The following is a 20,504-nucleotide window of genomic DNA, read 5'->3' on the forward strand; positions in this document are numbered from 1 at the left end:
GTGCACCGGGGCAAGATCGAGCGTGCACCCGAGGCGCCCCGAACATGCACCAAGGTGCACTCGGCCCACATGTGAGCGCAGGTCGTTGCGCCCGAGGTGGTGTGTGGGCACCGCGTTGCAGACGGGACACTGCACGCACACGACGCCCCCTCCAGGTGCACGCACGTAGGCCGGGCCGGGTGCACACCCGACGCCCTAGCAAGGTGCGCGCACCCGGGCAGGGCTCACACTTGGCGAACGGGGCGCACTTCGCGAGGGAGGGTGTGCACCTCGACGGGGGTGGGTGGCCGGGGTGGATTCGCACGTGGGTCGCGGTTTGCTAAGTACACACTGCGACAAGCTCATAACGGGTGCGATCATACCAGCGTTAGTGCACCGGATCCCATCAGAACTCCGCAGTTAAGCGCGCTTGGGCCGGAGTAGTACTGGGATGGGTGACCTCCCGGGAAGTCCCGGTGTTGCACCCTTTTTTAGTTTTTCGCCGGGCGTCGCAATGCTATTTGAATAAACCTTTTGCCCGTTTGCGTTCTCGTCGGGGCCGGGCCGGGCCGGGGTGCGCTGCCCGCACTACCGCGCGCGCGGGGGCGACACCGAGCGCGCACCCGAGGCGCCCCGAGCACACAGGCCACGGTGCAACCCGGGCGTTGTGCGCGCACCCCGGTGCGCCCGAGGTGCTGCGCGCGCACCCAGGTGAAATCGGTGTGCACCTCGGCCAGTGCGCGCTCGGTCGAGTCGCGCACGTTGGCCAAGGTGCACGGTGATGTTTCTTACTCTAAGGTTCCGCACCAGACGCCCGGGACAGGTGAGCGAAGCTGGGCGGGGCCGGGTGCGCGGCCGGGGCAGGTGCACGCAGCTGGAGAGAGCTTTGGAGCACACTTCGGAGCGCACCAATGATGCGCTCCATTCAAAAGTTTCCTGAAAAGGCAAAAAAAGTTGAGATTATAGAATTTCCCACTTGAGAGATTGTAAAAAAAAAAAATTTAAAATGAAGGAAACGCGGGTGCCAAGGTGTGCGCAGCCCAGCCAAGGTGTGCGCACCAAGGCGCCCACCCTGGCGAAGGTGCACGCAAGGTGCGCACCCGAGGCAAACCGGACAATTAACCCAACTTTCGACTTCGCGCGCACCTTGGAGCGCACTTCGGAGCGCTCCTTGGTGCGCACCAATCTTGGGCACCTCGGAGTGCACCATGGCGCCCACCAAGGTGCGCACCCGGGGCAAACCGAGCTCCGACTTCGTGCGCACCTTGGAGCGCACGAAAGGTGCGCACCATGGCGCCCACCAAGGTGCGCAGCCCAGCCAAGGCGTGCGCATCAAGGTGCGCACCCTGGCGAAGGTGCGCACCCGGGGCAAACCGAGCTCCGACTTCGTGCGCACCTTGGAGCGCACAAAAGGTGCGCAACCCAGCCAAGGTGTGCGCACCCCGGTCAAACCGAGCTCCGAATCGTGCGCACCAGAGGTGCACGCCATCGTGCGCACCTTGGAGCACACTTCGGAGCCCTCCTTGGTGCGCGCCGATGTTGCGCACCTCGGAGCGCACCCGGGGAAAACAATGCAATTAACCCGACTTTCGACTTCGTGGGCACCTCGGAGCGCTCTCGGGTTCGCACCTCGGAGCACACCGAGGTGCGCACCTTTGATGCGCTGCCTTCACCAATTTCCAGAAAAGGCAAGAAAACATTGAGAAGGTGTGCGCACCGAGGTGCCCACCCTGGCGAAGGTGCACGCGAGGTGCGCACCCGGGGCAAACCGGGCTCCGACTTCGTGCACGCCGCACCTTGGAGCACACTTCGGAGCGCTCCTTGGTGCGCACCAGGGCGCGCAACCCAGCCGAGGTGCCCACCCCGGCGAAGGTGCACGCGAGGTGCGCACCCGGGGCAAACCGGGCTCCGACTTCGTGCACGCCATGGTGCCCACCGCGGCGAAGGTGCACGCGAGGTGCGCACCCGGGGCAAACCGGGCTCCGACTTCGTGCACGCCGCACCTTGGAGCACACTTCGGAGCGCTCCTTGGTGCGCACCATGGTGCCCACCAGGGCGCGCAACCCCGCCGAAGGTGCACGCGAGGTGCGCACCCGGGGCAAACCGGGCTCCGACTTCGTGCACGCCGCACCTTGGAGCACACTTCGGAGCGCTCCTTGGTGCGCACCATGGTGCCCACCAGGGCGCGCAACCCCGCCGAAGGTGCACGCGAGGTGCGCACCCGGGGCAAACCGGGCTCCGACTTCGTGCACGCCATGGTGCGCACCGCGGCGAAGGTGCGCACCCGGGGCAAACCGGGCTCCGACTTCGTGCACGCCGCACCTTGGAGCACACTTCGGAGCGCTCCTTGGTGCGCACCAGGGCGCGCAACCCAGCCGAGGTGCCCACCCCGGCGAAGGTGCACGCGAGGTGCGTACCCGGGGCAAACCGGGCTCCGACTTCGTGCACGCCGCACCTTGGAGCACACTTCGGAGCGCTCCTTGGTGCGCACCATGGTGCCCACCAGGCCGCGCAACCCAGCCAAGGTGTGCGCACCAAGGTGCACGCGAGGTGCGCACCCGGGGCAAACCGGGGTCCGACTTCGTGCACGCCGCACCTTGGAGCACACATCGGGGCGCTCCCGGGTTCGCACCGGCGTTGCGCACCGTGGTGGGCACCTCGGAGCACACCAAGGTGGGCAGCGAGGTGCGCACCTTTGATGCGATGCCTTCACTAATTTCCATAAAAGGCAAAAAAAAAACGAGATTTTAAAATTTCCGTTTTGAAAGATAGTGAGAAAAAGGGAATGCTGGTGCCATCTTGAGCCCGCCCTGGTGCGCAGCCCAGCCAAGGTGTGCGCACCAAGGTGCCCACCCTGGCGAAGGTGCGCGCCCGGGCAATTAACCCAACTTCCAACTTCGCGCGCGCCAGGGTGGGAGCGCACCCAACAACCGGGCCTGGGAAGAGCCAATGCGAGAAACCCCACCAAACGCTCTGACAAAAAAAGAGGGGGCGCTCCAGTAACCCCGCTTCGGAGCGCACCCTGGGCAAACCCAGCCAAGGTGCCCACCCCGGCCAAGGTGCAGGCGAGGTGCGCACCCGGGGCAAACCGGGCTCCGACAACGTGCACGCCGCACCTTGGAGCACACTTCGTAGCGCTCCCGGGTGCGCACCTCAGAGCACACCAAGGTGGGCAGCGAGGTGCGCACCTTTGATGCGCTGCCTTCACTAATTTCCAGAAAAGGCAAAAAAAAAAGGAGATTTTAAAATTTCCGTTTTGAAAGATAGTGAAAAAAACGGAACGCGCGTGCCATCTTGAGCCCGCCCTGGTGCGCAGCCCAGGTAAGGTGCCCACCCTGGCAAAGGTGCGCACCCGGGCAATTAACCCTACTTCCGACTTCGTGCGCGCCAGGGTGGCAACCGGGCCTCGGAAGAGCCAATGCGAGAAACCCCACCAAACGCTCCGACAAAAAAAGAGGCGGCGCTCCAATAACCCCGCTTCGGAGCGCAGCCGGGGCAAACCCAGCCAAGGTGCCCACCCCGACGAAGGTGCACGCGAGGTGCGCACCCGAGGCAAACCGGGCTCCGACAACGTGCACGCAGCACCTTGGAGCACACTTCGAAGCACTCCCGGGTGCCCACCGGCGTTGCGCACCGTGGTGGGCAGCGAGGTGCGCACCTTTGATGCGCTGCCTTCACTAATTTCCAGAAAAAGGCAAAAAAAAATGAGATTTTAAAATTTCCGTTTTGAAAGATAGTGAAAAAAAAGGAACGCGGGTGCCATCTTGAGCCCGCCCTGGTGCGCAGCCCAGGCAAGGCATGCGCACCAAGGTGCCCACCCGAGGTGCACACCCGGGGCAAACCGGGCTCCGACTTCGTGCAGGCCGCACCTTGGAGCACACTTCGGAGCGCTCCTTGGTGCGCACCATGGTGCCCACCAGGGCGCGCAACCCAGCCAAGGTCTGCACACCAAGGTGCCCACCCCGGCGAAGGTGCACGCGAGGTGCGCACCCGGGGCAAACCGGGCTCCGACTTCGTGCACGCCATGGTGCCCACCGCGGCGAAGGTGCACGCGAGGTGCGCACCCGGGGCAAACCGGGCTCCGACTTCGTGCACGCCGCACCTTGGAGCACACTTCGGAGCGCTCCTTGGTGCGCACCATGGTGCCCACCAGGGCGCGCAACCCAGCCAAGGTGTGCGCACCAAGGTGCACGCGAGGTGCGCACCCGGGGCAAACCGGGGTCCGACTTCGTGCACGCCGCACCTTGGAGCACACATCGGAGCGCTCCCAGGTTCGCACCAGCGTTGCGCACCTTTGATGCGCTGCCTTCACTAATTTCCAGAAAAGGCAAAAAAAAACGATATTTTAAAATTTCCGTTCTGAAAGATAGTGAAAAAAACGGAACGCGGGTGCCATCTTGAGCCCTTCCTGGTGCGCAGCCCAGGCAAGTTGTGCGCACCAAGGTGCCCACCCTGGCGGAGGTGCGCGCCCGGGGCAAACCGGGCTCCGACTTCGTGCACTGCATGGTGCCCACCAAGGCGCGCAACCCAGCCAAGGTGCCCACCGCAGCGAAGGTGCACGCGAGGTGCACACCCGGGGCAAACCGGGCTCCGACTTCGTGCACGCCGCACCTTGGAGCACACTTCAGAGCGCTCCTTGGTGCGCACCAGGGCGCGCAACCCAGCCGAGGTGCCCACCCCGGCGAAGGTGCACGCGAGGTGCGCACCCGGGGCAAACCGGGCTCCGACTTCGTGCACGCCATGGTGCCCACCGCGGCGAAGGTGCGCACCCGGGGCAAACCGGGCTCCGACTTCGTGCACGCCGCACCTTGGAGCACACTTCGGAGCGCTCCTTGGTGCGCACCATGGTGCCCACCAGGCCGCGCAACCCAGCCAAGGTGTGCGCACCAAGGTGCACGCGAGGTGCGCACCCGGGGCAAACCGGGGTCCGACTTCGTGCACGCCGCACCTTGGAGCACACATCGGGGCGCTCCCGGGTTCGCACCGGCGTTGCGCACCGTGGTGGGCACCTCGGAGCACACCAAGGTGGGCAGCGAGGTGCGCACCTTTGATGCGATGCCTTCACTAATTTCCATAAAAGGCAAAAAAAAAATGAGATTTTAAAATTTCCGTTTTGAAAGATAGTGAGAAAAAGGGAATGCTGGTGCCATCTTGAGCCCGCCCTGGTGCGCAGCCCAGCCAAGGTTTGCGCACCAAGGTGCCCACCCTGGCGAAGGTGCGCGCCCGGGCAATTAACCCAACTTCCAACTTCGCGCGCGCCAGGGTGGGAGCGCACCCAACAACCGGGCCTGGGAAGAGCCAATGCGAGAAACCCCACCAAACTCTCTGACAAAAAAAGAGGGGGCGCTCCAGTAACCCCGCTTCGGAGCGCACCCTGGGCAAACCCAGCCAAGGTGCCCACCCCGGCCAAGGTGCAGGCGAGGTGCGCACCCGGGGCAAACTGGGCTCCGACAACGTGCACGCCGCACCTTGGAGCACACTTCGTAGCGCTCCCGGGTGCGCACCTCAGAGCACACCAAGGTGGGCAGCGAGGTGCGCACCTTTGATGCGCTGCCTTCACTAATTTCCAGAAAAGGCAAAAAAAAAAGGAGATTTTAAAATTTCCGTTTTGAAAGATAGTGAAAAAAACGGAACGCGCGTGCCATCTTGAGCCCGCCCTGGTGCGCAGCCCAGGTAAGGTGCCACCCTGGCAAAGGTGCGCACCCGGGCAATTAACCCTACTTCCGACTTCGTGCGCGCCAGGGTGGCAACCGGGCCTCGGAAGAGCCAATGCGAGAAACCCCACCAAACGCTCCGACAAAAAAAGAGGCGGCGCTCCAATAACCCCGCTTCGGAGCGCAGCCGGGGCAAACCAAGCCAAGGTGCCCACCCCGACGAAGGTGCACGCGAGGTGCGCACCCGGGGCAAACCGGGCTCCGACAACGTGCACGCAGCACCTTGGAGCACACTTCGAAGCACTCCCGGGTGCCCACCGGCGTTGCGCACCGTGGTGGGCAGCGAGGTGCGCACCTTTGATGCGCTGCCTTCACTAATTTCCAGAAAAAGGCAAAAAAAAATGAGATTTTAAAATTTCCGTTTTGAAAGATAGTGAAAAAAAAGGAACGCGGGTGCCATCTTGAGCCCGCCCTGGTGCGCAGCCCAGGCAAGGCATGCGCACCAAGGTGCCCACCCGAGGTGCACACCCGGGGCAAACCGGGCTCCGACTTCGTGCAGGCCGCACCTTGGAGCACACTTCGGAGCGCTCCTTGGTGCGCACCATGGTGCCCACCAGGGCGCACCCGGGGCAAACCGGGCTCCGACTTCGTGCACGCCGCACCTTGGAGCACACATCGGAGCGCTCCCAGGTTCGCACCAGCGTTGCGCACCTTTGATGCGCTGCCTTCACTAATTTCCAGAAAAGGCAAAAAAAAACGATATTTTAAAATTTCCGTTCTGAAAGATAGTGAAAAAAACGGAACGCGGGTGCCATCTTGAGCCCTTCCTGATGCGCAGCCCAGGCAAGTTGTGCGCACCAAGGTGCCCACCCTGGCGGAGGTGCGCGCCCGGGGCAAACCGGGCTCCGACTTCGTGCACTGCATGGTGCCCACCAAGGCGCGCAACCCAGCCAAGGTGCCCACCGCAGCGAAGGTGCACGCGAGGTGCGCACCCGAGGTGCACACCCGGGGCAAACCGGGCTCCGACTTCGTGCACGCCGCACCTTGGAGCACACTTCAGAGCGCTCCTTGGTACGCACCAGGGCGCGCAACCCAGCCAAGGTGCTCACCCCGGCGAAGGTGCACGCGAGGTGCGCACCCGGGGCAAACCGGGCTCGGACTTCGTGCACGCCGCACCTTGGAGCACACATCGGAGCGCTCCCGGGTTCGCACCAGCATTGCGCACCTTTGATGCGCTGCCTTCACTAATTTCCAGAAAAGGCAAAAAAAAGAAAAAAATGAGATTTTAAAATTTCCGTTTTGAAAGATAGTGAAAAAAACGGAACGCGGGTGCCATCTTGAGCCCGCCCTGGTGTGCAGCCCAGGCAAGTTGTGCGCACCAAGGCACCCACCCTGGCCAAGGTGGGTCACGGGGTGGGTCCTAGGGTGGGTAACGGGGTGGGTACTAAGGTGCGTGCCAAGGTGGGTCATAGGGTGGGTGCCAAGGTGGGCACCAGGGTGGGTGTGCACCAACCCTAGCCAGGGTAGGTCACGGGGTGGTTGTCGGGGTGGGCGTCAAGGAGCCAAGGTGGGTGGCAAGTAGCCAAGTTGCGTGCCAAGGTGGGTGTCGGGGTGGGTGCCAAGGATCCAAGGTGGGTGCCAAGGAACCAAGGTGGGTGTCTGGGTGGGTGCCGAGGTGGGAGCCAGGGTGGGTCCCAAGGTGAGTGCAAAGGTGGGTGCCAGGGTCAAGGTGAGTGCCAATGTGGGTTCCAAGGTGCCAGGGTCAGGGTGAGTGCCAATGTGGGTTCAAAGGTGCTAAGTTGGGTGCGAGGTTGGGTGCGAGGGTGGGTGGGTGCCAAGGTGTGCTAGGTGGAAGCCCGGGTGGGTCGGCATCCCATGGGTGTCGAGTTGGGTGCCTGATGGGTGCTTCTTGTCAAGTTTTAGTCGTCGGGACTCATTTCGAGCCTTAGAGGTCGTTTCTTGTCCGGTTGCCCTGTCTTCGACCTGGGAACCCAATTTTGGTCCTCGGGTCCCATTTTTTTTTGTCTCGCATCCCACTTTTGGCCTGTGGCCTTTTCGGGGTCGATTCTCGTTTTGGGCATCAGAGCATGTTTCTTCTCCTAAAACCCAATATTTGTTTATTAAGTCTCGGAACACATTTTTGTTCTCGTGGACCCATCATGGGTCTTGGAACGCATTTGTGGTCCTTGGGTCCCATTTTGCATCCCGAAACTTGTGTTTTGGTGCTTGATCCCTATTTTGGGTGCCCACCTTGCACCAAGTGCGCACCCGGGGCAAACCGAGCGCCTTGGTGCACCGGGGCAAGATCGAGCGTGCACCCGAGGCGCCCCGAACATGCACCAAGGTGCACTCGGCCCACATGTGAGCGCAGGTCGTTGCGCCCGAGGTGGTGTGTGGGCACCGCGTTGCAGACGGGACACTGCACGCACACGACGCCCCCTCCAGGTGCACGCACGTAGGCCGGGCCGGGTGCACACCCGACGCCCTAGCAAGGTGCGCGCACCCGGGCAGGGCTCACACTTGGCGAACGGGGCGCACTTCGCGAGGGAGGGTGTGCACCTCGACGGGGGTGGGTGGCCGGGGTGGATTCGCACGTGGGTCGCGGTTTGCTAAGTACACACTGCGACAAGCTCATAACGGGTGCGATCATACCAGCGTTAGTGCACCGGATCCCATCAGAACTCCGCAGTTAAGCGCGCTTGGGCCGGAGTAGTACTGGGATGGGTGACCTCCCGGGAAGTCCCGGTGTTGCACCCTTTTTTAGTTTTTCGCCGGGCGTCGCAATGCTATTTGAATAAACCTTTTGCCCGTTTGCGTTCTCGTCGGGGCCGGGCCGGGCCGGGGTGCGCTGCCCGCACTACCGCGCGCGCGGGGGCGACACCGAGCGCGCACCCGAGGCGCCCCGAGCACACAGGCCACGGTGCAACCCGGGCGTTGTGCGCGCACCCCGGTGCGCCCGAGGTGCTGCGCGCGCACCCAGGTGAAATCGGTGTGCACCTCGGCCAGTGCGCGCTCGGTCGAGTCGCGCACGTTGGCCAAGGTGCACGGTGATGTTTCTTACTCTAAGGTTCCGCACCAGACGCCCGGGACAGGTGAGCGAAGCTGGGCGGGGCCGGGTGCGCGGCCGGGGCAGGTGCACGCAGCTGGAGAGAGCTTTGGAGCACACTTCGGAGCGCACCAATGATGCGCTCCATTCAAAAGTTTCCTGAAAAGGCAAAAAAAGTTGAGATTATAGAATTTCCCACTTGAGAGATTGTAAAAAAAAAAAATTTAAAATGAAGGAAACGCGGGTGCCAAGGTGTGCGCAGCCCAGCCAAGGTGTGCGCACCAAGGCGCCCACCCTGGCGAAGGTGCACGCAAGGTGCGCACCCGAGGCAAACCGGACAATTAACCCAACTTTCGACTTCGCGCGCACCTTGGAGCGCACTTCGGAGCGCTCCTTGGTGCGCACCAATCTTGGGCACCTCGGAGTGCACCATGGCGCCCACCAAGGTGCGCACCCGGGGCAAACCGAGCTCCGACTTCGTGCGCACCTTGGAGCGCACGAAAGGTGCGCACCATGGCGCCCACCAAGGTGCGCAGCCCAGCCAAGGCGTGCGCATCAAGGTGCGCACCCTGGCGAAGGTGCGCACCCGGGGCAAACCGAGCTCCGACTTCGTGCGCACCTTGGAGCGCACAAAAGGTGCGCAACCCAGCCAAGGTGTGCGCACCCCGGTCAAACCGAGCTCCGAATCGTGCGCACCAGAGGTGCACGCCATCGTGCGCACCTTGGAGCACACTTCGGAGCCCTCCTTGGTGCGCGCCGATGTTGCGCACCTCGGAGCGCACCCGGGGAAAACAATGCAATTAACCCGACTTTCGACTTCGTGGGCACCTCGGAGCGCTCTCGGGTTCGCACCTCGGAGCACACCGAGGTGCGCACCTTTGATGCGCTGCCTTCACCAATTTCCAGAAAAGGCAAGAAAACATTGAGAAGGTGTGCGCACCGAGGTGCCCACCCTGGCGAAGGTGCACGCGAGGTGCGCACCCGGGGCAAACCGGGCTCCGACTTCGTGCACGCCGCACCTTGGAGCACACTTCGGAGCGCTCCTTGGTGCGCACCAGGGCGCGCAACCCAGCCGAGGTGCCCACCCCGGCGAAGGTGCACGCGAGGTGCGCACCCGGGGCAAACCGGGCTCCGACTTCGTGCACGCCATGGTGCCCACCGCGGCGAAGGTGCACGCGAGGTGCGCACCCGGGGCAAACCGGGCTCCGACTTCGTGCACGCCGCACCTTGGAGCACACTTCAGAGCGCTCCTTGGTGCGCACCATGGTGCCCACCAGGGCGCGCAACCCCGCCGAAGGTGCACGCGAGGTGCGCACCCGGGGCAAACCGGGCTCCGACTTCGTGCACGCCGCACCTTGGAGCACACTTCGGAGCGCTCCTTGGTGCGCACCATGGTGCCCACCAGGGCGCGCAACCCCGCCGAAGGTGCACGCGAGGTGCGCACCCGGGGCAAACCGGGCTCCGACTTCGTGCACGCCATGGTGCGCACCGCGGCGAAGGTGCGCACCCGGGGCAAACCGGGCTCCGACTTCGTGCACGCCGCACCTTGGAGCACACTTCGGAGCGCTCCTTGGTGCGCACCAGGGCGCGCAACCCAGCCGAGGTGCCCACCCCGGCGAAGGTGCACGCGAGGTGCGTACCCGGGGCAAACCGGGCTCCGACTTCGTGCACGCCGCACCTTGGAGCACACTTCGGAGCGCTCCTTGGTGCGCACCATGGTGCCCACCAGGCCGCGCAACCCAGCCAAGGTGTGCGCACCAAGGTGCACGCGAGGTGCGCACCCGGGGCAAACCGGGGTCCGACTTCGTGCACGCCGCACCTTGGAGCACACATCGGGGCGCTCCCGGGTTCGCACCGGCGTTGCGCACCGTGGTGGGCACCTCGGAGCACACCAAGGTGGGCAGCGAGGTGCGCACCTTTGATGCGATGCCTTCACTAATTTCCATAAAAGGCAAAAAAAAAACGAGATTTTAAAATTTCCGTTTTGAAAGATAGTGAGAAAAAGGGAATGCTGGTGCCATCTTGAGCCCGCCCTGGTGCGCAGCCCAGCCAAGGTGTGCGCACCAAGGTGCCCACCCTGGCGAAGGTGCGCGCCCGGGCAATTAACCCAACTTCCAACTTCGCGCGCGCCAGGGTGGGAGCGCACCCAACAACCGGGCCTGGGAAGAGCCAATGCGAGAAACCCCACCAAACGCTCTGACAAAAAAAGAGGGGGCGCTCCAGTAACCCCGCTTCGGAGCGCACCCTGGGCAAACCCAGCCAAGGTGCCCACCCCGGCCAAGGTGCAGGCGAGGTGCGCACCCGGGGCAAACCGGGCTCCGACAACGTGCACGCCGCACCTTGGAGCACACTTCGTAGCGCTCCCGGGTGCGCACCTCAGAGCACACCAAGGTGGGCAGCGAGGTGCGCACCTTTGATGCGCTGCCTTCACTAATTTCCAGAAAAGGCAAAAAAAAAAGGAGATTTTAAAATTTCCGTTTTGAAAGATAGTGAAAAAAACGGAACGCGCGTGCCATCTTGAGCCCGCCCTGGTGCGCAGCCCAGGTAAGGTGCCCACCCTGGCAAAGGTGCGCACCCGGGCAATTAACCCTACTTCCGACTTCGTGCGCGCCAGGGTGGCAACCGGGCCTCGGAAGAGCCAATGCGAGAAACCCCACCAAACGCTCCGACAAAAAAAGAGGCGGCGCTCCAATAACCCCGCTTCGGAGCGCAGCCGGGGCAAACCCAGCCAAGGTGCCCACCCCGACGAAGGTGCACGCGAGGTGCGCACCCGGGGCAAACCGGGCTCCGACAACGTGCACGCAGCACCTTGGAGCACACTTCGAAGCACTCCCGGGTGCCCACCGGCGTTGCGCACCGTGGTGGGCAGCGAGGTGCGCACCTTTGATGCGCTGCCTTCACTAATTTCCAGAAAAAGGCAAAAAAAAATGAGATTTTAAAATTTCCGTTTTGAAAGATAGTGAAAAAAAAGGAACGCGGGTGCCATCTTGAGCCCGCCCTGGTGCGCAGCCCAGGCAAGGCATGCGCACCAAGGTGCCCACCCGAGGTGCACACCCGGGGCAAACCGGGCTCCGACTTCGTGCAGGCCGCACCTTGGAGCACACTTCGGAGCGCTCCTTGGTGCGCACCATGGTGCCCACCAGGGCGCGCAACCCAGCCAAGGTCTGCACACCAAGGTGCCCACCCCGGCGAAGGTGCACGCGAGGTGCGCACCCGGGGCAAACCGGGCTCCGACTTCGTGCACGCCATGGTGCCCACCGCGGCGAAGGTGCACGCGAGGTGCGCACCCGGGGCAAACCGGGCTCCGACTTCGTGCACGCCGCACCTTGGAGCACACTTCGGAGCGCTCCTTGGTGCGCACCATGGTGCCCACCAGGGCGCGCAACCCAGCCAAGGTGTGCGCACCAAGGTGCACGCGAGGTGCGCACCCGGGGCAAACCGGGGTCCGACTTCGTGCACGCCGCACCTTGGAGCACACATCGGAGCGCTCCCAGGTTCGCACCAGCGTTGCGCACCTTTGATGCGCTGCCTTCACTAATTTCCAGAAAAGGCAAAAAAAAACGATATTTTAAAATTTCCGTTCTGAAAGATAGTGAAAAAAACGGAACGCGGGTGCCATCTTGAGCCCTTCCTGGTGCGCAGCCCAGGCAAGTTGTGCGCACCAAGGTGCCCACCCTGGCGGAGGTGCGCGCCCGGGGCAAACCGGGCTCCGACTTCGTGCACTGCATGGTGCCCACCAAGGCGCGCAACCCAGCCAAGGTGCCCACCGCAGCGAAGGTGCACGCGAGGTGCACACCCGGGGCAAACCGGGCTCCGACTTCGTGCACGCCGCACCTTGGAGCACACTTCAGAGCGCTCCTTGGTGCGCACCAGGGCGCGCAACCCAGCCGAGGTGCCCACCCCGGCGAAGGTGCACGCGAGGTGCGCACCCGGGGCAAACCGGGCTCCGACTTCGTGCACGCCATGGTGCCCACCGCGGCGAAGGTGCGCACCCGGGGCAAACCGGGCTCCTACTTCGTGCACGCCGCACCTTGGAGCACACTTCGGAGCGCTCCTTGGTGCGCACCATGGTGCCCACCAGGCCGCGCAACCCAGCCAAGGTGTGCGCACCAAGGTGCACGCGAGGTGCGCACCCGGGGCAAACCGGGGTCCGACTTCGTGCACGCCGCACCTTGGAGCACACATCGGGGCGCTCCCGGGTTCGCACCGGCGTTGCGCACCGTGGTGGGCACCTCGGAGCACACCAAGGTGGGCAGCGAGGTGCGCACCTTTGATGCGATGCCTTCACTAATTTCCATAAAAGGCAAAAAAAAAACGAGATTTTAAAATTTCCGTTTTGAAAGATAGTGAGAAAAAGGGAATGCTGGTGCCATCTTGAGCCCGCCCTGGTGCGCAGCCCAGCCAAGGTTTGCGCACCAAGGTGCCCACCCTGGCGAAGGTGCGCGCCCGGGCAATTAACCCAACTTCCAACTTCGCGCGCGCCAGGGTGGGAGCGCACCCAACAACCGGGCCTGGGAAGAGCCAATGCGAGAAACCCCACCAAACTCTCTGACAAAAAAAGAGGGGGCGCTCCAGTAACCCCGCTTCGGAGCGCACCCTGGGCAAACCCAGCCAAGGTGCCCACCCCGGCCAAGGTGCAGGCGAGGTGCGCACCCGGGGCAAACCGGGCTCCGACAACGTGCACGCCGCACCTTGGAGCACACTTCGTAGCGCTCCCGGGTGCGCACCTCAGAGCACACCAAGGTGGGCAGCGAGGTGCGCACCTTTGATGCGCTGCCTTCACTAATTTCCAGAAAAGGCAAAAAAAAAAGGAGATTTTAAAATTTCCGTTTTGAAAGATAGTGAAAAAAACGGAACGCGCGTGCCATCTTGAGCCCGCCCTGGTGCGCAGCCCAGGTAAGGTGCCACCCTGGCAAAGGTGCGCACCCGGGCAATTAACCCTACTTCCGACTTCGTGCGCGCCAGGGTGGCAACCGGGCCTCGGAAGAGCCAATGCGAGAAACCCCACCAAACGCTCCGACAAAAAAAGAGGCGGCGCTCCAATAACCCCGCTTCGGAGCGCAGCCGGGGCAAACCAAGCCAAGGTGCCCACCCCGACGAAGGTGCACGCGAGGTGCGCACCCGGGGCAAACCGGGCTCCGACAACGTGCACGCAGCACCTTGGAGCACACTTCGAAGCACTCCCGGGTGCCCACCGGCGTTGCGCACCGTGGTGGGCAGCGAGGTGCGCACCTTTGATGCGCTGCCTTCACTAATTTCCAGAAAAAGGCAAAAAAAAATGAGATTTTAAAATTTCCGTTTTGAAAGATAGTGAAAAAAAAGGAACGCGGGTGCCATCTTGAGCCCGCCCTGGTGCGCAGCCCAGGCAAGGCATGCGCACCAAGGTGCCCACCCGAGGTGCACACCCGGGGCAAACCGGGCTCCGACTTCGTGCAGGCCGCACCTTGGAGCACACTTCGGAGCGCTCCTTGGTGCGCACCATGGTGCCCACCAGGGCGCACCCGGGGCAAACCGGGCTCCGACTTCGTGCACGCCGCACCTTGGAGCACACATCGGAGCGCTCCCAGGTTCGCACCAGCGTTGCGCACCTTTGATGCGCTGCCTTCACTAATTTCCAGAAAAGGCAAAAAAAAACGATATTTTAAAATTTCCGTTCTGAAAGATAGTGAAAAAAACGGAACGCGGGTGCCATCTTGAGCCCTTCCTGGTGCGCAGCCCAGGCAAGTTGTGCGCACCAAGGTGCCCACCCTGGCGGAGGTGCGCGCCCGGGGCAAACCGGGCTCCGACTTCGTGCACTGCATGGTGCCCACCAAGGCGCGCAACCCAGCCAAGGTGCCCACCGCAGCGAAGGTGCACGCGAGGTGCGCACCCGAGGTGCACACCCGGGGCAAACCGGGCTCCGACTTCGTGCACGCCGCACCTTGGAGCACACTTCAGAGCGCTCCTTGGTACGCACCAGGGCGCGCAACCCAGCCAAGGTGCTCACCCCGGCGAAGGTGCACGCGAGGTGCGCACCCGGGGCAAACCGGGCTCGGACTTCGTGCACGCCGCACCTTGGAGCACACATCGGAGCGCTCCCGGGTTCGCACCAGCATTGCGCACCTTTGATGCGCTGCCTTCACTAATTTCCAGAAAAGGCAAAAAAAAGAAAAAAATGAGATTTTAAAATTTCCGTTTTGAAAGATAGTGAAAAAAACGGAACGCGGGTGCCATCTTGAGCCCGCCCTGGTGTGCAGCCCAGGCAAGTTGTGCGCACCAAGGCACCCACCCTGGCCAAGGTGGGTCACGGGGTGGGTCCTAGGGTGGGTAACGGGGTGGGTACTAAGGTGCGTGCCAAGGTGGGTCATAGGGTGGGTGCCAAGGTGGGCACCAGGGTGGGTGTGCACCAACCCTAGCCAGGGTAGGTCACGGGGTGGTTGTCGGGGTGGGCGTCAAGGAGCCAAGGTGGGTGGCAAGTAGCCAAGTTGCGTGCCAAGGTGGGTGTCGGGGTGGGTGCCAAGGATCCAAGGTGGGTGCCAAGGAACCAAGGTGGGTGTCTGGGTGGGTGCCGAGGTGGGAGCCAGGGTGGGTCCCAAGGTGAGTGCAAAGGTGGGTGCCAGGGTCAAGGTGAGTGCCAATGTGGGTTCCAAGGTGCCAGGGTCAGGGTGAGTGCCAATGTGGGTTCAAAGGTGCTAAGTTGGGTGCGAGGTTGGGTGCGAGGGTGGGTGGGTGCCAAGGTGTGCTAGGTGGAAGCCCGGGTGGGTCGGCATCCCATGGGTGTCGAGTTGGGTGCCTGATGGGTGCTTCTTGTCAAGTTTTAGTCGTCGGGACTCATTTCGAGCCTTAGAGGTCGTTTCTTGTCCGGTTGCCCTGTCTTCGACCTGGGAACCCAATTTTGGTCCTCGGGTCCCATTTTTTTTTGTCTCGCATCCCACTTTTGGCCTGTGGCCTTTTCGGGGTCGATTCTCGTTTTGGGCATCAGAGCATGTTTCTTCTCCTAAAACCCAATATTTGTTTATTAAGTCTCGGAACACATTTTTGTTCTCGTGGACCCATCATGGGTCTTGGAACGCATTTGTGGTCCTTGGGTCCCATTTTGCATCCCGAAACTTGTGTTTTGGTGCTTGATCCCTATTTTGGGTGCCCACCTTGCACCAAGTGCGCACCCGGGGCAAACCGAGCGCCTTGGTGCACCGGGGCAAGATTGAGCGTGCACCCGAGGCGCCCCGAACATGCACCAAGGTGCACTCGGCCCACATGTGAGCGCAGGTCGTTGCGCCCGAGGTGGTGTGTGGGCACCGCGTTGCAGACGGGACACTGCACGCACACGACGCCCCCTCCAGGTGCACGCACGTAGGCCGGGCCGGGTGCACACCCGACGCCCTAGCAAGGTGCGCGCACCCGGGCAGGGCTCACACTTGGCGAACGGGGCGCACTTCGCGAGGGAGGGTGTGCACCTCGACGGGGGTGGGTGGCCGGGGTGGATTCGCACGTGGGTCGCGGTTTGCTAAGTACACACTGCGACAAGCTCATAACGGGTGCGATCATACCAGCGTTAGTGCACCGGATCCCATCAGAACTCCGCAGTTAAGCGCGCTTGGGCCGGAGTAGTACTGGGATGGGTGACCTCCCGGGAAGTCCCGGTGTTGCACCCTTTTTTAGTTTTTCGCCGGGCGTCGCAATGCTATTTGAATAAACCTTTTGCCCGTTTGCGTTCTCGTCGGGGCCGGGCCGGGCCGGGGTGCGCTGCCCGCACTACCGCGCGCGCGGGGGCGACACCGAGCGCGCACCCGAGGCGCCCCGAGCACACAGGCCACGGTGCAACCCGGGCGTTGTGCGCGCACCCCGGTGCGCCCGAGGTGCTGCGCGCGCACCCAGGTGAAATCGGTGTGCACCTCGGCCAGTGCGCGCTCGGTCGAGTCGCGCACGTTGGCCAAGGTGCACGGTGATGTTTCTTACTCTAAGGTTCCGCACCAGACGCCCGGGACAGGTGAGCGAAGCTGGGCGGGGCCGGGTGCGCGGCCGGGGCAGGTGCACGCAGCTGGAGAGAGCTTTGGAGCACACTTCGGAGCGCACCAATGATGCGCTCCATTCAAAAGTTTCCTGAAAAGGCAAAAAAAGTTGAGATTATAGAATTTCCCACTTGAGAGATTGTAAAAAAAAAAAATTTAAAATGAAGGAAACGCGGGTGCCAAGGTGTGCGCAGCCCAGCCAAGGTGTGCGCACCAAGGCGCCCACCCTGGCGAAGGTGCACGCAAGGTGCGCACCCGAGGCAAACCGGACAATTAACCCAACTTTCGACTTCGCGCGCACCTTGGAGCGCACTTCGGAGCGCTCCTTGGTGCGCACCAATCTTGGGCACCTCGGAGTGCACCATGGCGCCCACCAAGGTGCGCACCCGGGGCAAACCGAGCTCCGACTTCGTGCGCACCTTGGAGCGCACGAAAGGTGCGCACCATGGCGCCCACCAAGGTGCGCAGCCCAGCCAAGGCGTGCGCATCAAGGTGCGCACCCTGGCGAAGGTGCGCACCCGGGGCAAACCGAGCTCCGACTTCGTGCGCACCTTGGAGCGCACAAAAGGTGCGCAACCCAGCCAAGGTGTGCGCACCCCGGTCAAACCGAGCTCCGAATCGTGCGCACCAGAGGTGCACGCCATCGTGCGCACCTTGGAGCACACTTCGGAGCCCTCCTTGGTGCGCGCCGATGTTGCGCACCTCGGAGCGCACCCGGGGAAAACAATGCAATTAACCCGACTTTCGACTTCGTGGGCACCTCGGAGCGCTCTCGGGTTCGCACCTCGGAGCACACCGAGGTGCGCACCTTTGATGCGCTGCCTTCACCAATTTCCAGAAAAGGCAAGAAAACATTGAGAAGGTGTGCGCACCGAGGTGCCCACCCTGGCGAAGGTGCACGCGAGGTGCGCACCCGGGGCAAACCGGGCTCCGACTTCGTGCACGCCGCACCTTGGAGCACACTTCGGAGCGCTCCTTGGTGCGCACCAGGGCGCGCAACCCAGCCGAGGTGCCCACCCCGGCGAAGGTGCACGCGAGGTGCGCACCCGGGGCAAACCGGGCTCCGACTTCGTGCACGCCATGGTGCCCACCGCGGCGAAGGTGCACGCGAGGTGCGCACCCGGGGCAAACCGGGCTCCGACTTCGTGCACGCCGCACCTTGGAGCACACTTCGGAGCGCTCCTTGGTGCGCACCATGGTGCCCACCAGGGCGCGCAACCCCGCCGAAGGTGCACGCGAGGTGCGCACCCGGGGCAAACCGGGCTCCGACTTCGTGCACGCCGCACCTTGGAGCACACTTCGGAGCGCTCCTTGGTGCGCACCATGGTGCCCACCAGGGCGCGCAACCCCGCCGAAGGTGCACGCGAGGTGCGCACCCGGGGCAAACCGGGCTCCGACTTCGTGCACGCCATGGTGCGCACCGCGGCGAAGGTGCGCACCCGGGGCAAACCGGGCTCCGACTTCGTGCACGCCGCACCTTGGAGCACACTTCGGAGCGCTCCTTGGTGCGCACCAGGGCGCGCAACCCAGCCGAGGTGCCCACCCCGGCGAAGGTGCACGCGAGGTGCGTACCCGGGGCAAACCGGGCTCCGACTTCGTGCACGCCGCACCTTGGAGCACACTTCGGAGCGCTCCTTGGTGCGCACCATGGTGCCCACCAGGCCGCGCAACCCAGCCAAGGTGTGCGCACCAAGGTGCACGCGAGGTGCGCACCCGGGGCAAACCGGGGTCCGACTTCGTGCACGCCGCACCTTGGAGCACACATCGGGGCGCTCCCGGGTTCGCACCGGCGTTGCGCACCGTGGTGGGCACCTCGGAGCACACCAAGGTGGGCAGCGAGGTGCGCACCTTTGATGCGATGCCTTCACTAATTTCCATAAAAGGCAAAAAAAAAACGAGATTTTAAAATTTCCGTTTTGAAAGATAGTGAGAAAAAGGGAATGCTGGTGCCATCTTGAGCCCGCCCTGGTGCGCAGCCCAGCCAAGGTGTGCGCACCAAGGTGCCCACCCTGGCGAAGGTGCGCGCCCGGGCAATTAACCCAACTTCCAACTTCGCGCGCGCCAGGGTGGGAGCGCACCCAACAACCGGGCCTGGGAAGAGCCAATGCGAGAAACCCCACCAAACGCTCTGACAAAAAAAGAGGGGGCGCTCCAGTAACCCCGCTTCGGAGCGCACCCTGGGCAAACCCAGCCAAGGTGCCCACCCCGGCCAAGGTGCAGGCGAGGTGCGCACCCGGGGCAAACCGGGCTCCGACAACGTGCACGCCGCACCTTGGAGCACACTTCGTAGCGCTCCCGGGTGCGCACCTCAGAGCACACCAAGGTGGGCAGCGAGGTGCGCACCTTTGATGCGCTGCCTTCACTAATTTCCAGAAAAGGCAAAAAAAAAAGGAGATTTTAAAATTTCCGTTTTGAAAGATAGTGAAAAAAACGGAACGCGCGTGCCATCTTGAGCCCGCCCTGGTGCGCAGCCCAGGTAAGGTGCCCACCCTGGCAAAGGTGCGCACCCGGGCAATTAACCCTACTTCCGACTTCGTGCGCGCCAGGGTGGCAACCGGGCCTCGGAAGAGCCAATGCGAGAAACCCCACCAAACGCTCCGACAAAAAAAGAGGCGGCGCTCCAATAACCCCGCTTCGGAGCGCAGCCGGGGCAAACCCAGCCAAGGTGCCCACCCCGACGAAGGTGCACGCGAGGTGCGCACCCGGGGCAAACCGGGCTCCGACAACGTGCACGCAGCACCTTGGAGCACACTTCGAAGCACTCCCGGGTGCCCACCGGCGTTGCGCACCGTGGTGGGCAGCGAGGTGCGCACCTTTGATGCGCTGCCTTCACTAATTTCCAGAAAAAGGCAAAAAAAAATGAGATTTTAAAATTTCCGTTTTGAAAGATAGTGAAAAAAAAGGAACGCGGGTGCCATCTTGAGCCCGCCCTGGTGCGCAGCCCAGGCAAGGCATGCGCACCAAGGTGCCCACCCGAGGTGCACACCCGGGGCAAACCGGGCTCCGACTTCGTGCAGGCCGCACCTTGGAGCACACTTCGGAGCGCTCCTTGGTGCGCACCATGGTGCCCACCAGGGCGCGCAACCCAGCCAAGGTCTGCACACCAAGGTGCCCACCCCGGCGAAGGTGCACGCGAGGTGCGCACCCGGGGCAAACCGGGCTCCGACTTCGTGCACGCCATGGTGCCCACCGCGGCGAAGGTGCACGCGAGGTGCGCACCCGGGGCAAACCGGGCTCCGACTTCGTGCACGCCGCACCTTGGAGCACACTTCGGAGCGCTCCTTGGTGCGCACCATGGTGCCCACCAGGGCGCGCAACCCAGCCAAGGTGTGCGCACCAAGGTGCACGCGAGGTGCGCACCCGGGGCAAACCGGGGTCCGACTTCGTGCACGCCACACCTTGGAGCACACATCGGAGCGCTCCCAGGTTCGCACCAGCGTTGCGCACCTTTGATGCGCTGCCTTCACTAATTTCCAGAAAAGGCAAAAAAAAACGAGATTTTAAAATTTCCGTTCTGAAAGATAGTGAAAAAAACGGAACGCGGGTGCCATCTTGAGCCCTTCCTGGTGCGCAGCCCAGGCAAGTTGTGCGCACCAAGGTGCCCACCCTGGCGGAGGTGCGCGCCCGGGGCAATCCGGGCTCCGACTTCGTGCACTGCATGGTGCCCACCAAGGCGCGCAACCCAGCCAAGGTGCCCACCGCAGCGAAGGTGCACGCGAGGTGCGCACCCGAGGTGCACACCCGGGGCAAACCGGGCTCCGACTTCGTGCACGCCGCACCTTGGAGCACACTTCAGAGCGCTCCTTGGTGCGCACCAGGGCGCGCAACCCAACC

At 63.2% G+C, this 20,504-nt stretch overlaps 3 non-coding genes across 3 annotated transcripts; all 3 read left to right on the plus strand.

Moving 5' to 3' along the window:
* The first annotated feature begins 348 nt into the window (after window positions 1-348).
* Window positions 349-467, plus strand: LOC131861521 (5S ribosomal RNA). The gene has a single exon (XR_009360594.1). It is a non-coding gene; the product is annotated as a 5S ribosomal RNA (ribosomal RNA).
* A 7,804-nt stretch (window positions 468-8,271) lies between these two features.
* On the plus strand, window positions 8,272-8,390 carry LOC131861532 (5S ribosomal RNA). The gene has a single exon (XR_009360605.1). It is a non-coding gene; the product is annotated as a 5S ribosomal RNA (ribosomal RNA).
* Window positions 8,391-16,194: 7,804 nt separating this feature from the next.
* On the plus strand, window positions 16,195-16,313 carry LOC131861543 (5S ribosomal RNA). The gene has a single exon (XR_009360616.1). It is a non-coding gene; the product is annotated as a 5S ribosomal RNA (ribosomal RNA).
* Window positions 16,314-20,504: the final 4,191 nt, after the last annotated feature.

The sequence above is a fragment of the Cryptomeria japonica genome, unplaced genomic scaffold (genome assembly GCF_030272615.1).
Source record: "Cryptomeria japonica unplaced genomic scaffold, Sugi_1.0 HiC_scaffold_26, whole genome shotgun sequence".
Taxonomy (NCBI): domain Eukaryota; kingdom Viridiplantae; phylum Streptophyta; class Pinopsida; order Cupressales; family Cupressaceae; genus Cryptomeria; species Cryptomeria japonica.